Source organism: Dermacentor andersoni, chromosome 2 (assembly GCF_023375885.2).
Source record: "Dermacentor andersoni chromosome 2, qqDerAnde1_hic_scaffold, whole genome shotgun sequence".
NCBI lineage: Eukaryota > Metazoa > Arthropoda > Arachnida > Ixodida > Ixodidae > Dermacentor > Dermacentor andersoni.
Genome location: NC_092815.1, coordinates 231,675,896 through 231,701,428, shown reverse-complemented (window position 1 = coordinate 231,701,428; position 25,533 = coordinate 231,675,896). Strand labels below are relative to the sequence as shown.

General features: G+C 43.4%; 1 long non-coding RNA gene across 1 annotated transcript in view; it reads right to left on the bottom strand.

Annotated features, from left to right (window-relative positions):
• Positions 1–2,212: 2,212 nt before the first annotated feature.
• LOC126539812 (uncharacterized) overlaps positions 2,213–25,533 on the bottom strand; it is a 35,340-nt gene continuing 12,019 nt past the window's right edge. Inside the window, exons 2-3 of the long non-coding RNA XR_011892930.1 lie at positions 13,858–15,288; positions 2,213–5,138 (exon numbers count right to left, since the gene is read on the bottom strand). This is a non-coding gene — a long non-coding RNA (uncharacterized lncRNA). The remainder of the gene's footprint in view (positions 5,139–13,857; positions 15,289–25,533) is intronic.

Sequence of the window (25,533 nt, the reverse complement as noted above, 5' to 3'; positions counted from 1 at the left end):
TATAACGTAAGCATTTCTATACTTACCCAACAAGAAAAACCATCCGTCCGTCAGTTCGTATTGCAGGATATCTTTCAAAATAGAACCCGCAGTAGCAAGTGAATTCACCTTCGTGCTAGCTCTCGCTTCAACGCGACCGAAGCGGCGAGAACATAGCGCTCACGAAGCTCTCAGCTCATGCCGCACTATGCGCTTTTCGCAGATCGCTTTCAAGATAGGTGTACGTGCGTCTGTTTTCAAAGCGAAGTAAATGGTGAGAACACAGCGCGTGAAGTTTTCAGCAGTGGGCACACTCTGTCCACATTGCAGTTCGCTTTCGAGATGCGGTTCGCGCGGCCGTGCCACAAGCAGCCACCGCCGCCGGAGAACGGTTGATAATGGTTCGACGTGGATGAGAAGTGCTAAAGAGCGATAACGGCTCAAAACGAACGGAACGTCACCAGCGCACCTGGCCCCGCCACCTGCAGTACTTTGCTTGCGCCATTCACTTGGCGCCGCCGACCAGAGCAGCTCGTGTCGCCGCAGCGCTGTCGCTTATACCCGTCGGATCAAGTTTCATAACATTGATAACGACATGGACTGCGTGTAGATGAGGAAGAGTCACAATGCTTACGCATCCTCAGACAAATCCCAGAGGAGTTCCTGTGTGATTTTCTTTACCGGAAATGTGCAGTCGGCAGTGAGCCAGAGTTGGCAATGCATGTAACAGGGGTGCGAAGCTTTTCTTTTTATGAGAGTCTTGCCCAGCTACCAAAGATCTGCTCAAGCTGAGACTTTCTGATGGCTGTATGTGTTTCTTTTTATTGTCGCATGCCCTCGAACCGCCATGAATCCTACTGTGTAATGACATTAGAGCAGTATTCACGTCCAAAAGCAAATGCAGCCGGTAATTAGGCTGCCTAAGGTTTGCGACCTGGCGACAGCTCCCCTCCCCCGTTTCCGTTCACACGTTAGGGGGAGGGGTCTGGAGCAATCTTACACCCCCCTCCCCACAGTGGCGTAGCCAGAAAATTTTTCGTGTGAGCGAGGGGGGGGGGGGTCCAATTGACCGTGGAGTAGCAAAAAATTTACTGTTAGTGAGCGTAACAAGTGCCCGGCGTGCCCCCCTTGGCTACTTGGCTTGTTCACTTACTCCCTTATAATTAGGGTGTAAATTAGAAAGACTGGGGTGTTCCAAGAGTGTTTTCCTATTGAACACCCTTTTCCATTAAAAAAGGGTGTTTTGAGGGTGTTTACAAGGGTGAAAAGATAAGTACAACCGCAATACACCCATAAAGGTGTGAAAATTTTAAGAGTGCAGAGCAGCCTTGAATGAGCGTACAGATACGGAGGAAGGCAAAGAAGGAAAGTCGCGCGCAGACGCTTACCAAGACCCTCAGGAAGGACCTCTGATACAAAGTTTATTCAATAATATTGTATGATTTATTTCAATATATGTACAACGTTTATTCATTTTCTTTATTGCGTCATGATGCAGGGCGTGTGGTATACACCAGTTGAACAGCACCAGATTGTATCATAGTGCTGAGTCGCTTCATGGAGGCTCCCAACCATGATCAATGAAAATATGCTTGCAGCACTGCTTGTTTTATTTGACGGCAAGATAAGGTACGCATTTACGCAGCGAATATTACGGCCAGATGCCTGAACTTATGCGACATAGATAGTCCAAGTAACATCATTTTTCATTAACCGAGATGTTACGAATCTCAATGAGGCCATAGTTCTGTTCTGAATATTGTTCACAAATAGGAGCGCAGCAAAAGATAACACAATTTTTAATGTTGGAACTCATTTGAAAGCACGAAACTTAAATTACCAGCCAGTAGACCCATCGGTGCACACATAGGTCAGGATTTATGTACAATCTTTCTACATCATATTTTTTTTTTTTTTTGCGTGCAGTACTTCACGTAGAAAGAGCTTCATTTATTTATGGCGCATTTTAGCTAAAACCAAGGTACACATTCCGTCTCGTTTGATTGCAAAGGCAAGCCAATTTTAGAAATGCAGGCTTGTTTTGCAGAGTAACTTCATGCTCTACATCAAAAGTTGACTTTTCGAAGCATTGCTCAGGCAGCCGGCTCTGTAGGGCCAGTCGCAAACCATAATTTCTTCGTTAAAATGTAAGTTCGCTGGGCATTTCTTAATAAATGCCACCGAGTATGAGCACTGAACAAAAAGATTGCAATTAGTCGGGTGACGAAAGAGGCCAAAGGTAGATTTGCACAGAGGAGCCTTTGTCGTTTTCTCCTGCAGCCTAGAACTCGGGATCGACAACGCCGTCCTGGTTTGAGTTTTTTCTCTCATAAGCGCGGATGTAACAGTCGGCGCAAACGTGGTGGTACCTAAAGTAACTAGCGTTTCCGTTCCTAATGTAGCATATTCATTCATTTCTCTTGTCAGCTGTGGCCTAACTGTTGAAGTTTTATCACTCGTCATGCTTGAGCCCTCTTCACTCACAGTAGAGAAAGGGTTTGTGTTAATGTGCAATATCACCGTTGACAAAGGCGAGGCAACAGGTGTACCAACACCAGATTTATCACTTTTAAGATTATCTTCTCTGTGTTCCCATTCAGCGTCATTGGATGGCCTGAATAATACCGTCGTGGGGGACTCCCAATCCTGAGTCGAGGCTTCGATTTTCAAGTGCGCATTTGTATCTACGGTCGATTTGAACGGCAAATGCTCTTTACTTGAGGTGTGATTCTCGACTTCTTTAGGCAGCACTTTCTCCGTGAATAATTGTGGAGACCTTGTTGAAGTCTTTGGTGTTTTCGTATATGTAACGTCTGTTGCTGCATCAGTTCTCACTTCTTTAGAGATAGCTCTTGGAGTGTCACTTGCGGTCTCAATAGCACCATTTGTCTCTCCATGATAGCGCGTTGTCAGGTGAATTGTGATTGAAGGATTTAGAAATTTACTTCCTCCGGAAGACTTCGAGAGGTGCAACTCGGACAACGAGAGGGAAGCATCATGGCTGTCTCCTTGGAAATCTTCTGCAATCGTAGAATAGTTATCTCCGGTTTCATTTTCCTGTGGTGTTGTAGCGTCTGATAATGGTGTTTTTGTGCTAGTTTCTTTGAGGACAACACCTTGGGTTGTAAGGTTATTAGGTGTCATGCGTGGTGCTCCCTTAGTATCCACATCAGGACCAAGGTCTTCCAAAGGCGCCGATTTGGTGACGGATGAACGATTTCCTTCAGTTGTCGGTGAATACTCTGAACTTTCAACATCTTTAGGTGTTTGCGTCGTATAAGCTGCATTATGATATGCAGCCGTTGCCAGTTCCTGGATAACAGCAATCGGCGTATGATGACCGTAGGCTTCTGTAGTTGAGACGATTGATGTGAATACGGTATTCGTTGAAGCTAGCTGCTCATCGGCAATATTTGAGGACGAATCATTATATTTCTGGCTCTCTGCCAACCCCTGTTTATTTGAATGCGCATTCAAATTTTCTCTGATGCCATTGCTAACCTTTGACATAGGGTACGTTTCTTTTATTTGGTTCAGCGGTGCCACGTTTTCGGTGTCATTGCGATGCATGGACATGACAGTATTTACTTTGCTGTCAAAATCATTTATAGCGTCAGTGTGGGAAGTTTGTGCCTTTGTCTTCTGTGTGCTTGTTTCTGCTATAGTTTGCAGTTGATCATCTTTGATACTTGTGCACAAAGTCGGAGTTGTCACTATAGTTGTCAAGTCAAGATTTGATGGAGGAGAGCTATATGGTAGTAGTGCTGCAGAAAGTGGGGTGGTAGATGTCTCTTGTGATGATGTGTTGCTTGGATAGAAAATATTAGTACTCTGAGTATCCTTGCCACCAGCGTTAGTTACATGTTTCTCTAGAAATAGTGACACAACATCAGCGCTCACTGTAGTTGTTGCTTTTCTGTCATTTTCCGTCCAGATAACAGCCTTAGGTTCGGTACGTGTTTCAGTGTAACTTGCTGTAACTGATAATGGAAGGCTATCACTTCTTTTTACTGTCAATGGTGGTAACATGGCAGCTGTTCCCACAGTCGGGGGTAAAGCATTATCTACTTTGTTAGCTTCATAGTACCCCTCAGAATGATTTGTACGTGAATCAGTAGCGGAAGTACTTTTATCTTCTATAGTCAACGTCCGTTTCAAGTCAGCTTGATTTTCTCGTTCTGGAGCTTCGCCTTGCAGCTCCACGTTGCTAGATGTTCGTGATGTGTCTTCATACTTTTTGTCTGTTAGTTCTGCGGGTAGTGTAACTAAATATGGTGACGGTAAAGTTGATACTGCCAAGTCAGTAGGGTCGCGAGGAGCATACGAAAGTAAGGTCGCTTCCGAAATAGGTTCCAATACTGGAAGAGATTCCTCGAGCATGTCTTCACTTGTGTGTGGTCTTGCGTCATGAGTAGTCGTATGTAGGGACACGAAGCCTGCTTCGCGCTCGGTAGACAATCTGCTGTAGCTTTCAATATAGGGGGTGTTTATGTTATGCGTTGGTAGTGGGACAGTAGCATCTGTACTCTCTGTTGTCCAGGTTGACTTTTCGTCCTCTCTGATGCCAGCGCGTGTCTTTACAGTTGAGCCTAACGCTACTTTGAGTTTACCATTATTGCTTTCCTTAGATACGGTTGAAACTGCGGCACTATCGATTCCCGCAATTCCACCACCTGTGTTCTGATCAGGAGTGGAGCCTGCGGTAGTTGCAATGGTGGACGTGGTTTCTCTTCTTGACTCTGCAGAGCCCCTTTGTTCTGCGGAGCTCATCACCATCCTAATATCTAGAGGTGCCGTCTGCCTAGGAAAAGCACTATGCGCAGTTGTCTTCGGTGCCCATGTTAGAGTCAGTACTGTCGTTAGCTCAGTTTCTGGCAGCTTTGCCAATGTGTCAGATGCACTCACATATTTGCTTGCAAAACGTTCAGTAGTGGTCTCTTGCATTTTCAGTGATTGTTGATCTAGAGCCGTCGTTGTCAGTTCCACCGGTATTGCTACACCTGTGGAATTGTGTGGCACTGACTCGAGTGAAGCTTTTCTGGATACTTGAAAAGGCAATGGACGTTGCGAACCAACGTGCATTTTCTCTTCAATGCTTTGTTCGCGTTTGTCAGCTCCAGGCATTTGCAGTAAATTGGTTGTGCGCTTGTCATCCAGATCTGGAATGCACAAAACAAGAAATAAAGATATGAGTTGATCACTACCGCAGCAAGGTTCGTCAGAATGCATCCTTATTGTGAAAATTCATGCGTTTCATAGGCTGAAATAGGATTTTAACATTGCCTGTGCGCAGTGTGTTTCGATTGAGAGCTCTACCATTTGAATCTTGCTGATACATTAAAACAGTATTTTGCACATAGACTCAACATCGCATGTGTCCTCGCAAAGTACCAATTTTCAGGTAGTGTTGTGTAGAGCGACATAAAACCAAAAGCTTCAGAGTGAACCAGGGGTTAAGCGCATTAACTTCACATAAGTGATCGCAAAAAAATAACTGCCCATGTAATATCTTATCACTATATATAAGAAGGCGATTGTACTGCTATGGCAGCAGGAGGTAAGACAGACACGGCAAAATATTGTTGGTTTGCAAAGAGGAAACCACGTAAGCGGTGTAACAAGGAAATACAACGAGCTATAGAAGAACCTAAGCATGCGTCTACGAAAGCTCGAGAAGACAAAGCTTTGAGATTACATGAAGAACAGATGCTCCATAGATGTAACAAATACCGAGACTAGAAAAGACTAGCTAGTGAGCTAGTTGAAGAAAAGATTAACTGCACAAGCCAAGGCTGAGTGTGCAGCATTCGCAATATATACAAAGGTGCACCAAGAAAACTTTGGAACCACGTAAGAGCAGTCGGAGCACAAACTAAAACTTCGCAAACTGCTCTAAGGGATGAAGAGGGTACCATCGTTGAACAAGACAATGCGCTGCAATGCATCAGATACATTAGTAGAGGTAACTTCGGCACGAAGGAAAGCGTATTTCCGACTCGAAAAACATTGAGCAACGACAAAGAAGCCTGACAAATCAAAATTTAGCATAGAAACCTTTTGATGGAAAAATGCAGAAGGAAATGTCCCTAATAACACAGCCACCGGACACAGCGCAATCGTAATAACGGTAATAGAAAATCTCGCTTATATAGGAAGGCCGAAAATATAGGAATTACATAGGAAGGTCCAAAATATAAGGCAGCGGTGGAAGTTCACTAAGGACTGACTCGAGTTTGTCCTCTTTCTGCATTTTTGCTCACACTTTGTGTTAAGGGCGTAAGAAAACGACTGAATAACGGTGAATTAGGTTTCATTTATTCTGTATGCATAATGAACAAATGGTGCAAGAGAACGTCCCCGGACTGATGTATTCCGACGAAATAGTGCTACTAGCGGACTATGCAAGAGATTTACAGAGGCTTTCGAATATGCGCGACAATGAAGCGACAAGTCTAGGCCTTAAGTTTAGCACAGAGAAATATAGCATTTTGATCTTAATTGAAGAAACGAGTAATTACCCGGTATGAATACAACAGCAAGTCGTACACATTTTCAAGCAATATACGTGCCTCGGAGTAAAAATATGTGCAGGAAATATTTACTCAAGACGTACCAACATAACTTGAAAATGGGTAGGAAGCGGAATGCAGCGATAATGAAACATAGAGCAATTTGTGGCCACAATGACTATGAGGTGGTGCATGGAACCTGGAAAAGAGTAATGGCGCTATCGTGATAACGTTCGCAAATCGCTTTCTGTGCTTCAAATCAGATACATTGTTGAGGTTGGAAGCTAAGCGAAAATTGATAGGACGGTTGGCTTTGGGAACCCACAGTAAAACCACAAATGAGGACGAGAAATTTGACATGCGTTTTTGTTCATTTGTAGTAGGAGAAGCGCAGAACAAAATTACTTTTGAAGAAAGAGTCAGAAACATGCGTGAAAATAAATGCGTGGTTAAAGTGCACTAGTATCCGTACCTGAAAGCGTCGACAAAGAATAGACGAAAAGGTCAAGAAAGTGGGCGACGAAGTACAGGATAATTGAAAGCGTAGATAGACAACCACGAGTCATTAAAAAGAAAGTGAGGCAAACATAAACAGTTAATTGGGTGCAAATGATGGGAAAAGAAATAACATGCAGATCTACAAAATGTTAAGAAAGAAATTCGAAGAGAAAATCTATACGATAACACAAAGGGCAGAGCCTTGCTATCTGAGGCTCAAGCTGGTTGCCTGAGGAGAAAAACATATCAGAGCAAATACTCGCAACGAGGTGAGCAAAGAAGGAAGGAAGGAGAGAGAAATGCAGAAGGCAGGGAGGTTAACCAGAGTAATGTCCTGTTGGCTATCCTACAAGAGAGGCATGCGTGCGCTGCAGCGAGAATTCGAAGACCACTCAGCACATCCTAATGGAATGAGACGAAATTAAATCACTCAGACCCGGTGGTAACGCAAACCTTCCGGAAGCGCTTGGATTTAAAGGGGACGTAAGTATCAACCAGTGAGCAGTCGAGATAAGCAGTGCACATTTAGAGTACTTGTAGGGAAAAAGGCCGGAAAGAAATTTATACGACCGGACCTGTTACAGGCATAGGTAGTGGTAAAAGGTTGAGATAGAAGTCTTGAAGAAGAAAAAAAAGATTAACGTGGTGTATTCAAAAATGCTAGGAGGAAAAGCATGTATAACATCCTTGATTAATTGAAGCAGGCTAGATGACCATTTTTTATGACGCCGTTTTAAAGGGGATACCATAAATATATATCATCAAGCATCAGCAGTATTTTTGCATTACCGTACGCTGTGATATCATTCACATATTTTATATTTATTTCTGACTAGATCTTCCTTGTCAGTTGTAACTGTGGTCTTCCGGGCATGACGAATTGCTCATGGCAGCGCCACTTCACGTTAAAGTAGGATACTTCTAATTTCGTGTACCTCTTGTCAATACTAATGAAGATATCGTTGCACCAAAAGGAAAATAAAGACGTAAGAGTACAAGTAAGAAACGATGGATGGAGCGCTAACTTCAACTGATTTTATTCTTACAGCAGGACAAGGAGAATCAAGAAATGCGCATGCGTACATCAGTGTTGTCTAGAGCGATTACAATACGTTTTTAACAGCTGCATCTCGTTGCCAAACAGAAAAACAAATGTATCACTAATACAACGCGTGCCTCTCTTTTATGTGATATGCCTCCGAAAATTCTGTAGCTAACGTGTAACCTCTCCTGCAAGTATCATAATCTCACGCTGTAGGGGCTCGCAACTTCCTGCCAAGCAAACCATGCAATACACAAGTAAATGCGCCTTACTTTTGCTAATTATAGACAATTCATACTCCCGGGCCCGGTCAGTGACATATCTCCCCGTTTGTTCCACGTACGACTTCCGAAATTTCAGCGGTATCTCGTATGTAATGCCCTTCGCATATATCACGTACGGTGTAGTGTGGTCTTTCTGGTATCCTGAATTTTTGTCAACGCGGCTTATGCGCGGAAGAAGTCCAGTCAACTTGCGTGGCGCCGAGAAAACAACTGGCCCACTAAACCTAGTAGCGGCTTTCGTCAAGTTGTGGGAAAGTTTGTGGACGTACGGCACCACTGCGGGTTCGCACCCATTTTGGTCAGATCTATGCATATGCCTATGAACCTCGGGCCTTAAATAGACGGCTATCAAAAAAATCCACAAGTGAAGACCAGAAGAGATGCCTTTTGGAAGGTGCTGATACCCTTGGTTGGGTTCCTAACCAGGTGGGGTCCGGTAAGTCCAGAGACCCTACAAGAACCGTCGAAACACTTTCAAAGAAAATGACCTTCAGCTTCTTCAGTCTGACAAGGAAGGGCTTTACGTCGTTTTCTCAGGAGGTGTGTTTAGCGACAAGGCACAACAGGCTGTAGAAAAGAACTTTGTCCTAGTCAAAGAAAAGGCAACAAGGGTGAAGAAACAAGCTCTTGCGCTTTGCACAGATCTTAACCTTTCGAATGTAGTCAAGGCAATAAGTGAATCTAAAGGTGTTTCATTAAGACTGCATTTCACAGCAAAATCGCACAAGGAAGGAAGTCCGTTCCGTGCCATCGAAAACGAGAAAGGTTCTTGGCAGCAGTTAGGCAGTTTCATTTAAAGAACTTGAAACCGTTGCATGTGGACGATCCTTTCACGACTAAGCACTAGAGATGTTATTCAATTCCTGAAAGGAAATGCCTCCATCACACACGCTTTTTCTGTAGACGTAGTTGATTTCTTTTACTCAGTGCCTCAACAGGAAATCTATGCCTCTGTTAGAGATTGCATCGACGGAACGGCCCAGTAGATTTTCAGAATCTAGTGGGCATGTTCATTGACAAATTTATCGTTTTATTAGAATTTTATTTAAAGTCTACTTTTCTTTCTTTCGACGACGTATTGTATGTTCAACGGCAAGGAACATGCATTGGTTCCTTTGTCGCTCGTGTGCTGTGGGACATTTTCTTGGCGTCAATTGACCGCGACCTGCACAGTTCCTTCAACGACAGGCTTTACCTTAAGGCTTTTAGACAAGTCGCTGATTTTTAATTATTTTGAAAGGTAACGCTAATTTTACCGTTGAGCAGCGCATTAGCGAGCTCTTCGGCGTTCTTAGACTGCATGGCAAGGGCATGAAATTTTCACATGAAATCCCTTCCCATGGCACTCTTCAGTTTTTAGATCTGTTTTTAGTTTTTCACAAAACCACGTCTAATGGCAGTATAGCCAACGTGCCCAGAAGGAATTGTTGCCGTAGGATTCGGCACACTGAAAGTTAATTCAATTTAATAGCCGCTCTGCATTGAATCTACTCTCATGAAGTCGTGCCCTCACACGATGCAGGCTAGCTTCGATAAGCAATTGGTGAGGCTACACGCAGCCGGCTACACGAGCTCGGTCGTAATGGCGGTGTCAAAAACATTGCTCTAGAAGGTGAAAGGAAAAAGGCCTATGTCTAGCCCTGACCAAGAAAGCTGCAAACCCACGGTGGGGTCATACATCCACAAACTTTCCCACAACGTGAACAAAGTCGCTGATAAATTTGCTGTGCCAGTTTTCTCAGCTCCACGCAAGTTAGATGGACTGTTTCCACGCATAAGCCGCGTTGGCAAAAAGTCAGGATGCCAGAAAAACCACACTTGACCGCACGTGAAATGGGCAACGGGCGTTATATACGAAATACCGCTGAAATTTGGGTAGTCCTACGCGGAACAAACGGGGAGATGTGTCAATAACCGGACCCGGGAGCGTGTATTGCCTATAACTAACAAAGGTGATGCGCATTTACCTGCGCATTGCATGGTTTGCTTGGCAGGCAGATGCCAGCCACTACTGCATGAAATTATAGGATACTGGGCAGGAGTGGCGACACGTTAGCAAGAGAAATTTTGGAGGCATATCACATAAAAGAGAAAGGCAGGAGTTGTATTAGTGATACGTTTGCTTTTCTATTTGACAAAGAGATGTTGCTGTTAAAAACGTCCCTGTAACCGCTCTAGATAACACTGATGTACGCATGCGCATTTGTTGATTCTCCCTGCTCTGTTGTAAGCATAAAATCAGTTGAAGTTCAGCGCTCGACCTATCGTTTCTTTCTTGCCCTCCTAATCCTTATTTTACTTTTGGCGCAACAATGTACTCATTAGATCTGAACCAACTGGTTCTACTCACCTCTTGTGATCACAAACGGATACTCAGAAAATTTACACGACCAAAAACATAACTTTGCTATGCTGCAATTAATGTTCATCAGTAAAAGATTACGTCAACGAAAACAATAAAGATACAGCTATTTGCTTAAGCGGTGGTCATATAATTGTTGTAGAGCATCCCTGCTCCTGCCTTGGTGGTCTTGGTTCCCAACAATCGGTGCAATTTTTTAAAGCCATAGCTTCCTTTGGCTCTCCTGGAAACTTTTTTGCTTGTATCGTACTGGTTGTTTATGACCGACGTGGAACTCTAAATATGACTAGTTGTTACTGCAAATAAATAAAGAATCTGGTGTTTTCGATAGTTGGCTCCGCACCCTAGTCTATAGCGCCCTATGCTGGAAGCAGTATCATCGATTCTGCTCACTACGGTTTCCAAAAAATACAGGTCCGCAAAACTAGCCTTGTTCAAACAAAATGAATATATTTTAGAAGCCTTTCAATATGAACAGCAAGCTCCGGGCATGAACGTCGGCTTTGCTGGGGACTTTAGTTGAGTACGTCAATCATCGCACTTTGCTAAATAAATTAGACCAGTATGGCAAACTTTCTGTGTCATTAGACATTATGTTCATTTAATAAGCAAACCACACTGGGTGCGCGGACATTCACGCCCATCTTTCTCCATGCAAACATGTACTTGCAGGCTTCCCCCAGGGGAGCATTCTAGGGTCTTAGCTATTTAAATATTAGGTTTAAGATATCACTAATATTAGCCCCCTATCTCAGTACGTATTTTACGGTGTTGAAACGACACTTCTCTTTCATGACGCAAATCACCAATCTCTTGCATGGATATCAAGAAAGTTCTTCAGAAGCTAACCAACTGGAGCATTCTACATTTCTTAGAAATGATCGGAAAGAAAACTACAGCACAATTGTTTTTATAAGAAAGACAAGCACAACACCAGTTGACAGCCTTGCGTCGGGTGGTGCCGCAATAAAAGTTGTCGACGAAAAAAGACCCCCTGCGTGTATACTTCATTAAAAATTTGTCATGCTAAAAAGAGCGCAATAAGAAACAGAATCCCTTCAAAGAAAGGCACTAAGACTTCATTATAATCTGTATTGAATAACATACTCACATATGGAATGAGTGAAACAATCCCACATTCTCACTTTTGAAGATCGACCCAAGAATGTGCGACTGAAGATCACGTAGCAACTATACATAACCAATTAAGGATACACAGCGCCGAATACGCACCCATAACACAGACGCAAAAAACCCGTAATAAACATTTTTACCAATAAATTAACTCTCATTTGAAACTGAAAGACTTAAATATTTCTTTTCTTTACTCATTGACACGTGAATGGAACAAGCAGTATTGTTCTATTATCAACAACCAAACATTAACAATGTTTGATCATTTCCGAAGAATAAATTGCATACCTCACAATTACGACCTGCCAGTGTTATTTGCCCTGTGTAACTTATTGTATACATCACCCAAACTTGCACTTGAAATACCTAAAACGAACCTTATGACTTACGACCACTGTGTTTGATCTTATCTTTATGACCATGTAATATTTTCTGTTACTTCTGCTGACCGTACTGTTTACCTATTATTCTTGTCTGTCTATTTTGGACGTTCACGTTTCTACAGAGTGGCATGTTATGTGTTACGGTTACCGAAGTACATGCCCTACCGATTATGATCCCCGATGAGGTCGACAGTACTATTAAATAACAAATAAATTAATAAATGCGTGCAATTTGCCGAATATCTAAAATTTCGAAAATACTATATCTTGTGGTCAAGCCGTAAATGTGTAGCGCTTCATTCTTCTCGCTTGTAAGCTACTAGTTTTTACTGTGGGATATTGCTCCAGATACTAACCCAATTAAGTCACGTGTCCTTCAAAAGACGGCCATTCACTGCGCACTCAGAAAGCACCGGACTGCCCACCACACTCCGCGATTCAAACATTTTCAGTGATTTACAAAATATATACTGTATTGTTATAGCTTCGGTACAAACAAAACCTTAAAATTTCCTGAGGCGTCACTTTATTTTTTTGCTGAGGAAAAGTCTGAAATATATGCACACCTGTCGCGGAAACCTACAGTTTATGTAACACCTTGTGCCAGCGCTACAATAAACTCTCAACAATTGTTTCGGTATTCACTGCCTAAACCATTAAACAGCCTATACGCGGAATTAATATGAACATCATTACTATTTCCAAAAGAACATTACAAGCAATGTCCTGTGACATAAAGGTGCGCATTTTTATGAAAGGAACATATATTTAAACACGTCTTTTAACGTACATGCTGAAATGCAGTCACGTTTTCCTTTCCTGTTTTTATTTTTTGATCATGTAGGAAAAAAATAGGAATTTATTTCATTAAATCATGTTCGTTTTGCAATACGTCAAACCTGCCTACTCTATATAACTGTGCATTACTACACTGACTTTCGCTTCATATGTTCAACATTTTCTATTATTTCTTTCGCTCTGCTTGCTGCTTGCCATATAGCATAGTGAATCAAACCTTTTATCTTTTGTCGCCACCGCCTAACCTTTTCTATGTAGAAACGGAATAAAACATGAAATGAATCAATGAAAATTAGCCTATGTGTTGTTTCTTGCATGTCTATCTCCTATCAATGAAAGAGAAAAGACACTGTGCGTATGATTCTGTTTCTGGTTGTTTATATATACACTAACTGGCATGCCACTATGCAAACCTCTCCTGCAGTATTAATTAAATACTCCCACATAGCTGCCTACTCAATATTATTCATGGAGATATCAGCAACATCATATGAAGCTTTGCGTCTTTCTAACCAACGTCTCGGAGCTTTAGTTTGGAATAAGTTACACTCTGCCCGCGGTGTGAATGCGGCAAGATCCGAGCGACAATGTTCAGGTGATCTATGAGCAATCGATGGTGTACCAGTTTAGGCTGTATTAGACACACCACGGTCTTCTGTAATTGATGCACACAACCAGAATGTTGCTAGAACAGTGCATACAGTGACTAGTATCTACACTGGTAGATACTAGTCGAGTAGCCACAAGCTGCAGCAATCATGTCCTATTCTTTGACCACAATCTGTATAATAATATGTCCTGCATTTTAGCGGAGTGGTGACGTCGACATGCTGTAATACATACTTATGGCATTTACATTTAGACTTACCAGTCATGGAAGCTTCATTTTGACTCGGTGGAGAATCACTCGACTTGTTTTTTATTTCTTTAGGCTTCTCGGCCTCTTCCGGTCCCGAGATTTTTTCCCCAGTAGTATCCGTGACATCTTCTGACGACTGTAGTAGCGAGACTTCCTTATTTGTGTATGCGACAGGGGTGGTGCCTGTTTTCGTCCGCCCATCATCCTGATGTCGGTGAACTTTTACAGTGGCGTTTCTGAGAATTTCTGGGACAGGAACATCTTCCAATAAATCTTTCGATGAGTTTCTTCTTCCATCTTCCTGTGTTCTTAGAACAGACGATTCAGTTATTACAATGCCTACACCGCTTGTCCTCGGATTGATACCAGACGTCAATGGCGGAGCAAAGTTTTGGCTATTTAATAAAGCCTCCGTGACTACAGGCGTTCGCTCTACAAACGACATATGAACAGTCCCAATAGAGGGAGATTTATCTAGAGCAGCAGTCTCTTTGAGTTCAGGCCCCGTTGAAGTTTCCAGCGTTGTTGCTGCCACGCTCCTTACTCCTCCAGCGTTGTCGTGCGTATTTTGCTTATAAGGGGCAGTTGTCGTGAAAAATTTGTTCATGGCCGTTATGTTTTTCTGCAGTGCATTTACGTCAGCTGCATCATTGCTGAGATTAGCTGTAGAGAGCTCTGACGCAGACACACTCGGCTGGGACGCTTCTGGTTTCCTCTCTGAGGGCAGTGAATTCGAGCGCGTTCTCGTTTGCGCTCCGTCAATGCGGCTGCGCAGCTTTGCTTTCCGAAAACACTTTTTGCGTGTAGATTTAAAATTAACCGGAGTCGAAGTCGAGGGCAGCGCTTTTCTTGAGGTGACCGAGGTTGGTAGTGCACGCGATGGTTCAACTGTAGGGGGAACTGCCGAGCTCCTGTTCTCTTTTAAGGGCGTCGCCGATCGAGTGTGTGATAGCGAACGTGATGCTTGAATCCTCCGGTTATCTTGTGTGGAAGAAATGATGTTTGAGCTCGGGCTATTATCGCCGGTAGTGGATATAGAGAATCTAGTGCTGAATGGGGACCTTTCCGGTGATCTTGTCACCATCAGAGACTTGACCTTTTCCGCAGCAGAGAGCTTGCGGAAGCAACCAACGCAGGCCATAGGACGTGCCGTATCACTTCTCCGTCGATCGGCGGAGATGCCCATTTTTTGCCGCCTAGAACGAATATCTTGAAACCTTTCGTATCTGAGATCTCCATTGAAAGCATTTCCATTCGGTACAGCTTTCTTTCTTTCTTCTGTCTTCTTTAAATGTATGCCGTTCTTGCTATTGACGGGCAGCTTCGTTCTTGCCTTGTAACTGGACTGAGCACCACGGCCGGAGGAGGCAGTTGAGCGCAAGTATCGGCGTTCGTGTTGAAGGTGTGCGGTGTCTGGTAAAGGAAGTCGCTGAATGGCACCTGCGATGAGATAGATTGAAACGTGCTTTAGAAGATAAATATTTGCTCTATAACGTGTTATTCTTAATGCTCTTCTTAGTGCGTCCTGAATTTTAGCCCACAATTATCAACAAGGTCTCTCAAAAAGTTCTACAGCAAAACTTAGCTTTTGCTGCTCAGCTCAACGCTCATATTAGCAATTTCTTGCGCCTAATTCTCCATAATTGAAATACATGCCAGTATCGATGCCGAAATATTATTATCGAAGGCAGGCAAGCCACAGCAATCAACAGTAAGGAACGAAAGCCCCCATTTCATTTTGAGTTTCCTTTCACGCTTGCTGATAAAGAACAGTAAGCAAATCAGGTCAAATTGCTAAAAAGCTTCCACATAACATTGATGCAAAAAAATTCCGAAATTAAAAAAAAATTCGTTCTCAGGAATGCAACTCATGCAATTAAGCTTTTCATACGCGTACGTCTCAAAGTCACACGTCTTTGCCGCGAAAGACAGTGTAGTGAGGATCACCGCAAAATCGATTCACTAATCATGACGTAGGCAGCAACCAGCAGGAGGAAAGTGCCAGCACATGCTGAATGGCATTATAGAAGAGATGAATATTTTTCTCGATTTCTCGAAAGACCTGCCTGCTGACAGCGACTTTGTGACCGTAAATGGATGAAAAGCACTAAGCTCATTAATCTATTTCTTCAAGGAGAGCAGCCCAGTGTAGGTTGCGACGAGAACTATCTTCGCCCATACTATGCTCCTCGTTCCTATCAGCATCGACTCACACATTCAAAGGCCTTTTCTCTACCTTGTATATCAAACATAAGAATTAACGAGCGAGATTACATACTTGCGTTTGGCGCCAACACAGAACACAGTGAGTGAAAGATAAGGAAAGAGGCGGGGCTGTAGTAGTCTGGTAGGCTACGCTGGAGAAGAAAAGAAAGGCGAATGGAAAGAGCGGAGAAAGGAAGGCAGTGAACGTGAGAACGTACACGAATGTCAGGCAAGCACACTAGCACAAGCCAGTTGTTTTCAGAAAGCACAAAAGTGCCTCTAATGCCTTCTGTTCCTGTATTTTCTGGTCACTCAGTGGACGTTCATCTAGTCTCCTTAGTGCGGTGAAACTAGCGTCCTTGTGTTTGAAATTGAGTACAGTGGCACAATAGGTAGTCAATTTCCTCCACGAAGCGGCAGACATCCGATGTGGCGAATTAGTGTCAAACAAGCTTTCGTGAAGGGGACTTGCAACCACAAGCGGGACAGAAGAGGCGCATCGCGTCGGTGAAGCGCCCCGTCTGTCTTTGTGCTGGCAGCGTCTATGTTACCGCTAGCACAGAGACGTCGACACCGCTGCTTCCTGTCACGTTTTTCTGTAAAGCAGGCATGACTGCACACGTTATAGCGAAAAGTACAAGTGACTTTGCTATAACGACCTGCTATATTGATTAAGCCATCGATAAAGAGCAATGGGGTGATGAAAGCTCAGTGCCTCAGGAAACCACGTGATTTCAGGCTTGTGTGTTCAAATGCATGGGACCGTATCCGGTTTCCTGAAAAAGGTGACGTCCACCGCGGCGATTTTCGGCCTTTTCTCCTAAAGCAGCTTCAGTGCCCAAAGCGCTTGAAGCTCGGTGTGTGATTAGCATAAGTAAGAATGAAAGTCTGTTTGGACTTCTCAAGTGCGAGACAGCGCAGCAAGAACACATAGACAAGACAATACAAGCACTAACCTACAACAGGAGCTTTATTGCAACGAGGTCAATGTAGTGTGCACCGTCCCACGTTTGCGTACAATCTCATAGCCAGAGAACAATAAATCGTCAAAGAAAATTTAAGAAAGCGCAGAAAAGATACTCGCAATTATTTAGAAATAAAACGTGGTTTCCTTTTCGGAAATGAATCTAGAGTGCACTTTTCAAGAACCCTGTGTCTTTGTTTCTTAAAGCTGGTGAACGCGTGCTGATACATGTGGTTCCGCGTTTGTGAATCGCATTTGCTGCATATATAACGCACATGCGTACTTGTAAATATCTTCCAATCGCTTTGCTAGCGCGGAGATTTCATTTGCACCCATACTCGCTACAATGGAGCCCGTATTGTTTCTCTCTCTCTCTCTGTCTGTCTGTCTGTCTGTCTGTCTGTCTGTCTGTCTGTCTGTCTGTCTGTCTGTCTGTCTGTCTGTCTGTCTGTCTGTCTGTCTGTCTGTCTGTCTGTCTGTCTGTCTGTCTGTCTGAAATGTTTGGATTTCGTAAGCAAACATGTTGATACATGTCGAGCGCCTCATCTTAACTGCGCCAGCTGCAGATATCCATTTTGCGTCAAGCAAAGACTGCCCATATATCAATAAAGAACAGATGGTTTACGACAAACTCATGAAAGACCGCCAGGGCCTAGCGGCCTAATTTGGTTCCTTCGAGCGGCTGGTGTCCTGGTTAACTGTCTCTACTCTAAGAGACGTCTCCCTCTACCTGGTTTAGTCACCGGCAACCATCAATCATAAGGAAGACTGGGAATGGGAGGAACTATGTAGCCATTATTACTGCGACTGAAAAGCTACAGTACGTGTTGCCATAATCAAGCCGGTTGAGGCAGCTCGTAGCCCAATCTACTAGCACCCACCATGAGTGGGATGCAGATCGCACACGCTCGTGACGCCCACCAGCGTTCGACATGCCTGCTGTGGGCATGTGTAGAGAAGTAGCAAGATCAGATAGCCCTGCCTAATGTTTTCTCCCTCGATACGGGCTATCTTCAAGACCGCAAGGTAAATCAATGAATTTATGAATCTGAAATACCGGTTGGTGGCAAATATGCCTGCATCAACAGGTGTGACCAAGAATGCGTTATGTGCTCACAGAAAGTGATGTGCGTACGTGTCTATGTTCTTTGCTTTAATTGTCTTTTTTCACTGTGTATTTTACTTGCCCTCGTGCAAGACAGCAAACCGGATTATACCTGGTTAACCTTCCTTCCATTTCTTCGTCTCTCTGTTAGACGAAGAGTGGTTAGAAACGCTTGTACCTCATCAATGGCGCTACATCTGTAGCAACTGGAATCTGGGAGGCATTAAGAGTGGTAAACGTGTTTGAAAAATAAGAAAACCAAGTTACTGCAGTAGTTTGGACAAAATTAAGAAGAAGTAGTGCAGCCGTGAATATCTTGATTAAGAACACATTGAAACATTTAGCAAGGGACGTTCAGGCTACGAGGCAGCCACGTTGGTGAGTGATGAGCCATGGTGAGCAGGGTGGTCAGTGACGAATACCCAGCAGGCAGTACAATCACGGAGCTCTGCGCCATAATCGTAGCGCAAGAGAAGACACGAATGCGCGACTTCTGCAAAGTTGTATGGCATAAATACATCGCGCGCTAATATGCACAAAACTTTGCTTCATCATGGTGAGAAAAAGATTATCTCTGTTTTGGGTGTCTCTGGTATATCGAGTTCACTAACGAGCACCAAAATTTTAATGCGCCGGAATCTTTAGGTTACGCTGGCATTCTAATGTGGCCCTTACGTCTACAAACGTAGACTGGTTTGGGAGCGGGCTAGCTGCTAATCCGTGATTAGAGTGGCGCTTGTCTCATTCCCTGTCCACTGTGTCAGTTCCGCGCTTCACCTTTACTCGCGCTCATAAAACAAACTTGTACCGAGTAGCAAAATTCCACAGCCGATAAAACAGGAAAAGAAAGGTCTTCAGCATACGCGGAAGCTTTATGTCTTCGGAAACACTGCCACTAACGAGAAAAACAAAGGCAGGAATGTCAGTTTTCGAGTGTGCCAGCAATTTCGCGAGTTCGTGTATCACGATAGGGACACTGTCTCTGTTTGACGTGCTTCAGTTACGTACTTTCGAGTTTGTTGTCACAGCTTATAGGTCCTAACCAGGCCTTTTCCGTTTTCTGCAGTAACATTGTGAAATATGCAAAGATTACATATTTTTGCGGTATTTATTAGCTATATTTATCATCCTAGTTGATAGGTTCGCTTATGTTTTACTTCCTTCAATTGCTCTTTCGTCCTGGACATCTGAGCGTGTAACTACGACATAATGCTCTTAGTAGAACTGTTCGCAGCAGTAGGTTCAAGTCAATCGTAATGTTAGACGCACTATATTAGCGAAAAGAAAGATCGGATAGTAGCCAAGGCAACAAGTCCAGCGAGTGAGACGATTTGTGAACTTTGGAGTAGCATGGGAGGCGTAATAGGTTCGATAATGTCACGAGTACCCACTTAGTCTATAGTTGTAAACGTAAAGTTCAGCAAATGTCGCGATGTCGTCCGAATGTATATGCTACAGGAGTTGCTTCTGGTGCTCAATTTATACTATGATGTGTCATCGTCAATTCGAGCACGGATTTCATAACTAGAAAATTCATCTTTTTTATAGGTCAACCCTTTTTCATTGACTTGCATGCTACCATACTGCCATTTACAGCATGACTGAGTACAAGGTGCTGCCCGGGGTAATGGTCTTATGTTATCACAAAAAAAAAACACACATCAAGAGAAAATCCGTAGGTGGAGTACGTAAAACATATGTTTAACGTATGTAACCGCTAGTGGACGTCTTACGGTCACACTTTGCAATGGCGCTCATTGCCTATGCGCATTGGGCCCGTTTGTCTTGTAGAGTGTGTTTACGCACCAGGGTACTGAAATGACCTCCTGCTGTTGGTGGCCGATTGCCCTGCGCCACTCGAGCCCACCGCAATCCCAGATGGTTGGGGCTCCTGCCCTTGCCTCAATCTCCTGAGCTCGCTAGGGAGACGGACAAGCTCACTCCGCCGCGGTCAAAAGGGTTGTGTACCCCTCTGTCTCGCCGCTGGAGTCTGTTCACTCTATTTATAGATCTCGCATGTTGAAAGCGCGGACCGACTAAGTGTGAAATTTCTTCAAGATGATGCACACATCTAGGCCTTTATAACTCCTGATGGGGACGGGTTGGAGTACGATGAATTATGCTTACTATAGCTGAGGAAGCTCTCTCAAAAGTGACCACTTTCATTCGGATAAAAAGAAAGGACATTTCTGCCGAGCTGCGTCTCTCTGAACGCTGCGCGCGAAGCAAAGTATGGCTCCAATGGCGTGGCGCGATAGCATTGTTCTCTGCGCACGCGGTATGTTCGTCAAAGGCTTCTTTATTTTGCACCAAAGCAAAGTACGCAGGAAGTAAAGTGGAAAATATATAAGCGATATTAATGTTAAATGTTGTTGTTACATGTTACGACCCCCTGTGCTGGCTGACATGAAAGCTGCTTCATGCGAAAATACCGAACCATGGACCATCTTTTCTAGCGATTTATGTTAATTTTCATTTATTATTTTGTACCATCAGCAAAGCAGGGTGGTCAGTATCAGCGGAAATGGCCAAGTGATTGCGTTCTTGCAAATAAAATTAACGAAATTAACCACAACTGTGTGCCGGTGATTAGTTTTTAAAGTTAAACTTTTTGTGCTATTTTGCCCAAATTTGCAGGTTCAGGCTGCTACGGTCTTACCGATTATAGAACTTTGGTGAATGTGCTCAAGTATACAGCAATGTGTCCGAATAGACAACTGCGCGAAATGGGTACCTACAGTAGGTCAGGTGGCATTGTGTCTGTGGACATTTTTTTGTAAAATCCCCAAGAATGGGTATCTGCCACTGGGTAACGCCCCGGATGGACAATCTGAAAGAGTCAAGAAGTGCAGAAGTCGGCAACAGAAGCCGCAGAGTGTGGAGAAAGACGTTCTGCAGGCTTCCGCAGAACGAATTCACCAGAAAGAATTAAGGAAACCAAATCACACCAGGGCGTGCATTGAGCGAGAATGTTTGAGCCACATAGAAGTGAAAACATTTTTTATAAACGTTAAAAAAGCTGCGCTTATCAACGATTCCAACATATGCACGAGAATTCCAGATTTATTTTCTGCACTGCTGAATTCAAGATGGACACTTTCTTACTCGAGTAAAGGAACTTATGTAACCCAACTGAAGAGAGTTTCCGTGAGACAAAAGCCGGTAATTCAAATTTTTACATGTGGCTAAGAATTTGCAAGCACATGGTAGGTTTTCCATGGACACAAATCAATAAATTATGCTTAACAGAATCCACTACTTCAGTTTGGTTTATTTCGGTCGCCATTACCTACGCCTGCTGCGCGACTGAAGGAGATAACCTGAACCGAATGATACGGTGTTTCTGTGGCATAAATAACTACGACAGTAATTTCATTGCAATAGATGCTTGATACTTAGAACGATACTGTAACGACTAAAAGAGAAAGTCCTCGAGATGTATTTACATGTTGCTATTGATGATGAGCGAACTTTTCCGAGGAGCTATGAAAATCAGTGATGGTCCTACATAATCCAGGTGGCAATATCCTCAATTCTGTTAGCAACGGCATAGTTGGGAGACGGCGTTATGTGGCAGCGGATGTGCGCCAAAGGCTGCTGATGGTCGGTTGGTTAGTTTGGGTTTAATGGCACAAAGACAACTAAAGCCATGCTGCGCCAGTCACAAAACAAACAGAAACCCAACGTGAGAGCAAGTAAACCTGCATTACAATATAGTTGGTGTAAATAACCAGTTTTCTCTAAAATATCACACAGGTTAATTAAAATTAAATTATGAGGTTTAACGTGCCAAAACCACTTTCTGATTATGAGGCACGCCGTAGTAGAGGACTCCGGAAATTTCGACCACCTGGGGTTCTTTAAGGTGCACCTAAATCTAAGTACACGGGTGTTTTCGCATTTCGCCCCCTTCGAAATGCGGCCGCCACGGCCGGGATTTGATCCCGCGACCTCGTGCTAAGCAGCCCAACACCATAGCCACTGAGCAACGTGGCGGGTTCGTACAGGTTAGTAAACGGAACTAGGGGGTCACCTGCCAGTAATAGGGCAGGGTGTAATGGTGTATATGAATTATACAGGCTGTGTAAAAACCTCCGTCACTGTGTTTCAAAGTGGGGACATGTTATAAGGATTTGTATTACTGTAAGCGGTTGATTGCATTTTTCGGAAGTCGGCGGTTTTTCTTTTCGGAGGCGAAAGTTCCGTGTTGGATTTCTGTGTCCACTCCAAAGCCGACACATGATCACCTCGAAGAACCGTTGCCGGTGACTGCATGACTTCCACTCGCCAATTACAGATTTAATAAGATGTAGCTTATTTCTTAAACAATGGTCCCATTCGTGATGCCATTTTGACGTCAAGGCCTTCCGAACCGCTGTGATACTGTCTCTATATGGAAGTGTTGTATTTGTAAAATTTTGGTACGCTTCCATTGATGCGCATCTATCCTCTGCTTCGTTACCCGGTATTCCAACAAGGCTTGGTACCCAGCAAAACCTAATTGATCTGCCGTATTTGTGTGACGATAATGCGTTTGAAGTATCCCCTAACAGGGGTTCACTTTTGCATTTCACGTATAGAGCCTTGAGTATGCCTAATGAATCTGTATATGACAGTGTTTTCATGTTTGTCAGTGATGATCTTTTGAACTACCATCCGTATTACGTATACTTCGACTGGGTAGACAGAGGCATGCTGTGGCAGTCGAATACTTGTTTCCCAATTTTCATTTACGCCTCCCCACCCATGCGTTTTTCTTTTCATTTTAGAGCCATCAGCATAAAATTTCATGTTTTTTATTACTTGTCATGAAGAGCACCGAATTCTTGCAAAATCTGTTGGTGTGATGTGTCTCTTTTCTTTAAATGTGTTAGTATCCAGTCGCAAAAGGGTATGAAATCACACCACGCGGCAAACGTTCTGGCTTTTTGGCAACCTGGAGGACTTCCCGAGGGATGTCATAAACCCGGACAATAGTCCTCGTATCACAAAATAAGCGGCCTAATCATGTTTGGTTTATTTGTATAATGTAAGCGTGAGCTGCACTGTGTGACGATGTTGCAGCATATGTGTTGTAGTGAGGACTGCATTCCGAGTATGTAGGAAAAAGTTAGTAGCACTCTGGGGGCGCTGTTGTAAAGGAGGCTCATTACAGTCGACGTATAAACTCTGGACAGGTGATGTTCTATAAGCGCCACTTGCCAGTCGTAGGCAGAGGTCATGAACTGAGTCAAGTCGCCAGATGTAAGACTGTCTGGCTGAACCATATATGATGCCACCATAGTCTAATATGCTACGTGCTAAAATGCGGTAGATGTGTAGCAGGCATTTACGTCCCAGCCCCAGCGTTTCCGGGGGAGGACATTGAGGATGTTAAGTGCATTGTTCACTTTAATTTTTAGACTATTTATGTGCGCGAGAAAGTTGAACTTTTTATCAAAGAGAACACCCACAAACTTGTGTTCTTGTTTTACCGGTAGCATGGCTTCCTGTAGCTTAAGGATGGGATCTGGATGTAGGCCTGTTTTTTGTGAAAAGACAACATTAACAGTTTTTTCACTTGAAAAGCGAAAACGGTTTTCAGATGCCCACTACGTGAGTTTGTTTAGCGCAATTTGGATTTGCCGTTCACAAGTTGCCAGCTTTGATGCACGACACGAAATTTGTAGATCATTCACATATAATGAGTGCATTACAGGGGTTGGAATCACATTACTGACTGTGTTCATTTTCACCACAAACAATGTTGTGCTTAATACACACCTCTGTGGTACACCATTTTCCTGATTAAATACGCGGGACAGCACCGCTCCTAAACGATCTTGGAATGCTCGGCCGGACATAAAATCGGCTCGCCATTTGAGCATTCTACTGCGGATCCCTAAATCCCCTAAGTCCCTTAAGATACTAAACTTCTATATTTTGTCGTACTCCTTTTCTAGATCAAACAAAACCGTGAGGCAGTATTGCTTGTGTAGAAAGGCCACACTTATCTCGTGTTCTAGCCGAACTAGATGATTTGTTGTAGAGCAGCCTTTCTTGTACCCACACTGATGATTATCGAGCAGGTTCTCGGTTTAAAGGACGTATGTCAATCTGATGTTTATAATGGATTCATAAGAAGACACTTTGTGAGTGTTATAGGTCGGTAGCTAGCTGCTGTTATAGGATGCTGTCCAGCTTTCAAGAAAAGGATTATAATGGCTTTTTTCCACTCATTTGCCATTTTTCCTGTTTCCCAGATTATGTTGCAAAAACAACGGAGGAGGGTCTTACCTGTTTTAGGAGATAGGTGTGCGAGCATTGTGCAATGTACCCTGTCCGTACTGTGCGCTGTCTTTTTGCCAGCAGTGAGTACTTTGTTGATTTCTGGGAGTGTTAAAGGGGCATTATATGATCTCTCGGAACTTCCTGTTGTCAGAAGCTTTTGTTTTTCTGCTGATTGCTTATGTTTTAGAAATGACGCAGAATAGTTTTCTGAGCTTGATATATCATGAAAATGTTGCCTTAATATGTTTGCTTGTTCTTCTAAATTTGTTTGCATGCCTGAGGGCTGAGAGTATGGGGATAGTTTAAGAACCGTAGTCACCTTTGAACTTACGAAGTTGATCCCACATTCTTTTGGATGTTATTGAGCTATTTATGGGGGAAACATACGTTTTCCAATACTGCCTTTCGACTTGCCTGCGCGTGTACCTGGCTTTCTCCTTTAATTTTTTTTAAATAGAGGAGGTTATCTTGTGTTGCGTATCGCCGAAAAATACCCCACGCTTTGTTTAGCGCTTTTTTAGTTTGTGTACATTGATTCGTCCACCAGGGTTTTAATTTTTTCTTTAGGAAGCCGGAGGATTGCGGAATCGTTTGTTCTGCTGCAGCAAGCATTAAGGCAGTAATATTTTAATTCATTTCGTCGATCGTTTGATCCCCCGATATGTCATCCAGACTGGCATTTTCGCTGAAGAGAGGCCAGTCTGCTAGGTGGAGTTTTCAACGGGGTTACTTAGTGGTTACTTAGTGGTTACTATGCTACTTAGTGGTACTGTACGGAAAGAAGATGTTTTTTTTAATAATGCCAGGCATATGGCCACTACCATAAGGATTGTCAGTAACATTCCATTTAGAATCGATAAAGAGAGAGGGAGTGCACAGCGCCAGATCTACACAGCTCATAGCTCCTGTGCTTGGGGAGCAGAAGGTTGGCGCGCGAGTCTTTAAAAGGCATATGTCGTTTGTCAGGATAAAATATTCAAGTTTTTGTCCTCTGGTGTCGGTTGTCTGGCTACCCTATAATGCATGTGCGTTAAAATCACCCGCTATTAAGAAAGGTTCAGGTAGCTGGTTTAAACTTTACTCCAGATCTCTTACAGTAAAATGTGAATGTAGTTGAATGTATATGGAACAAATGTTGATA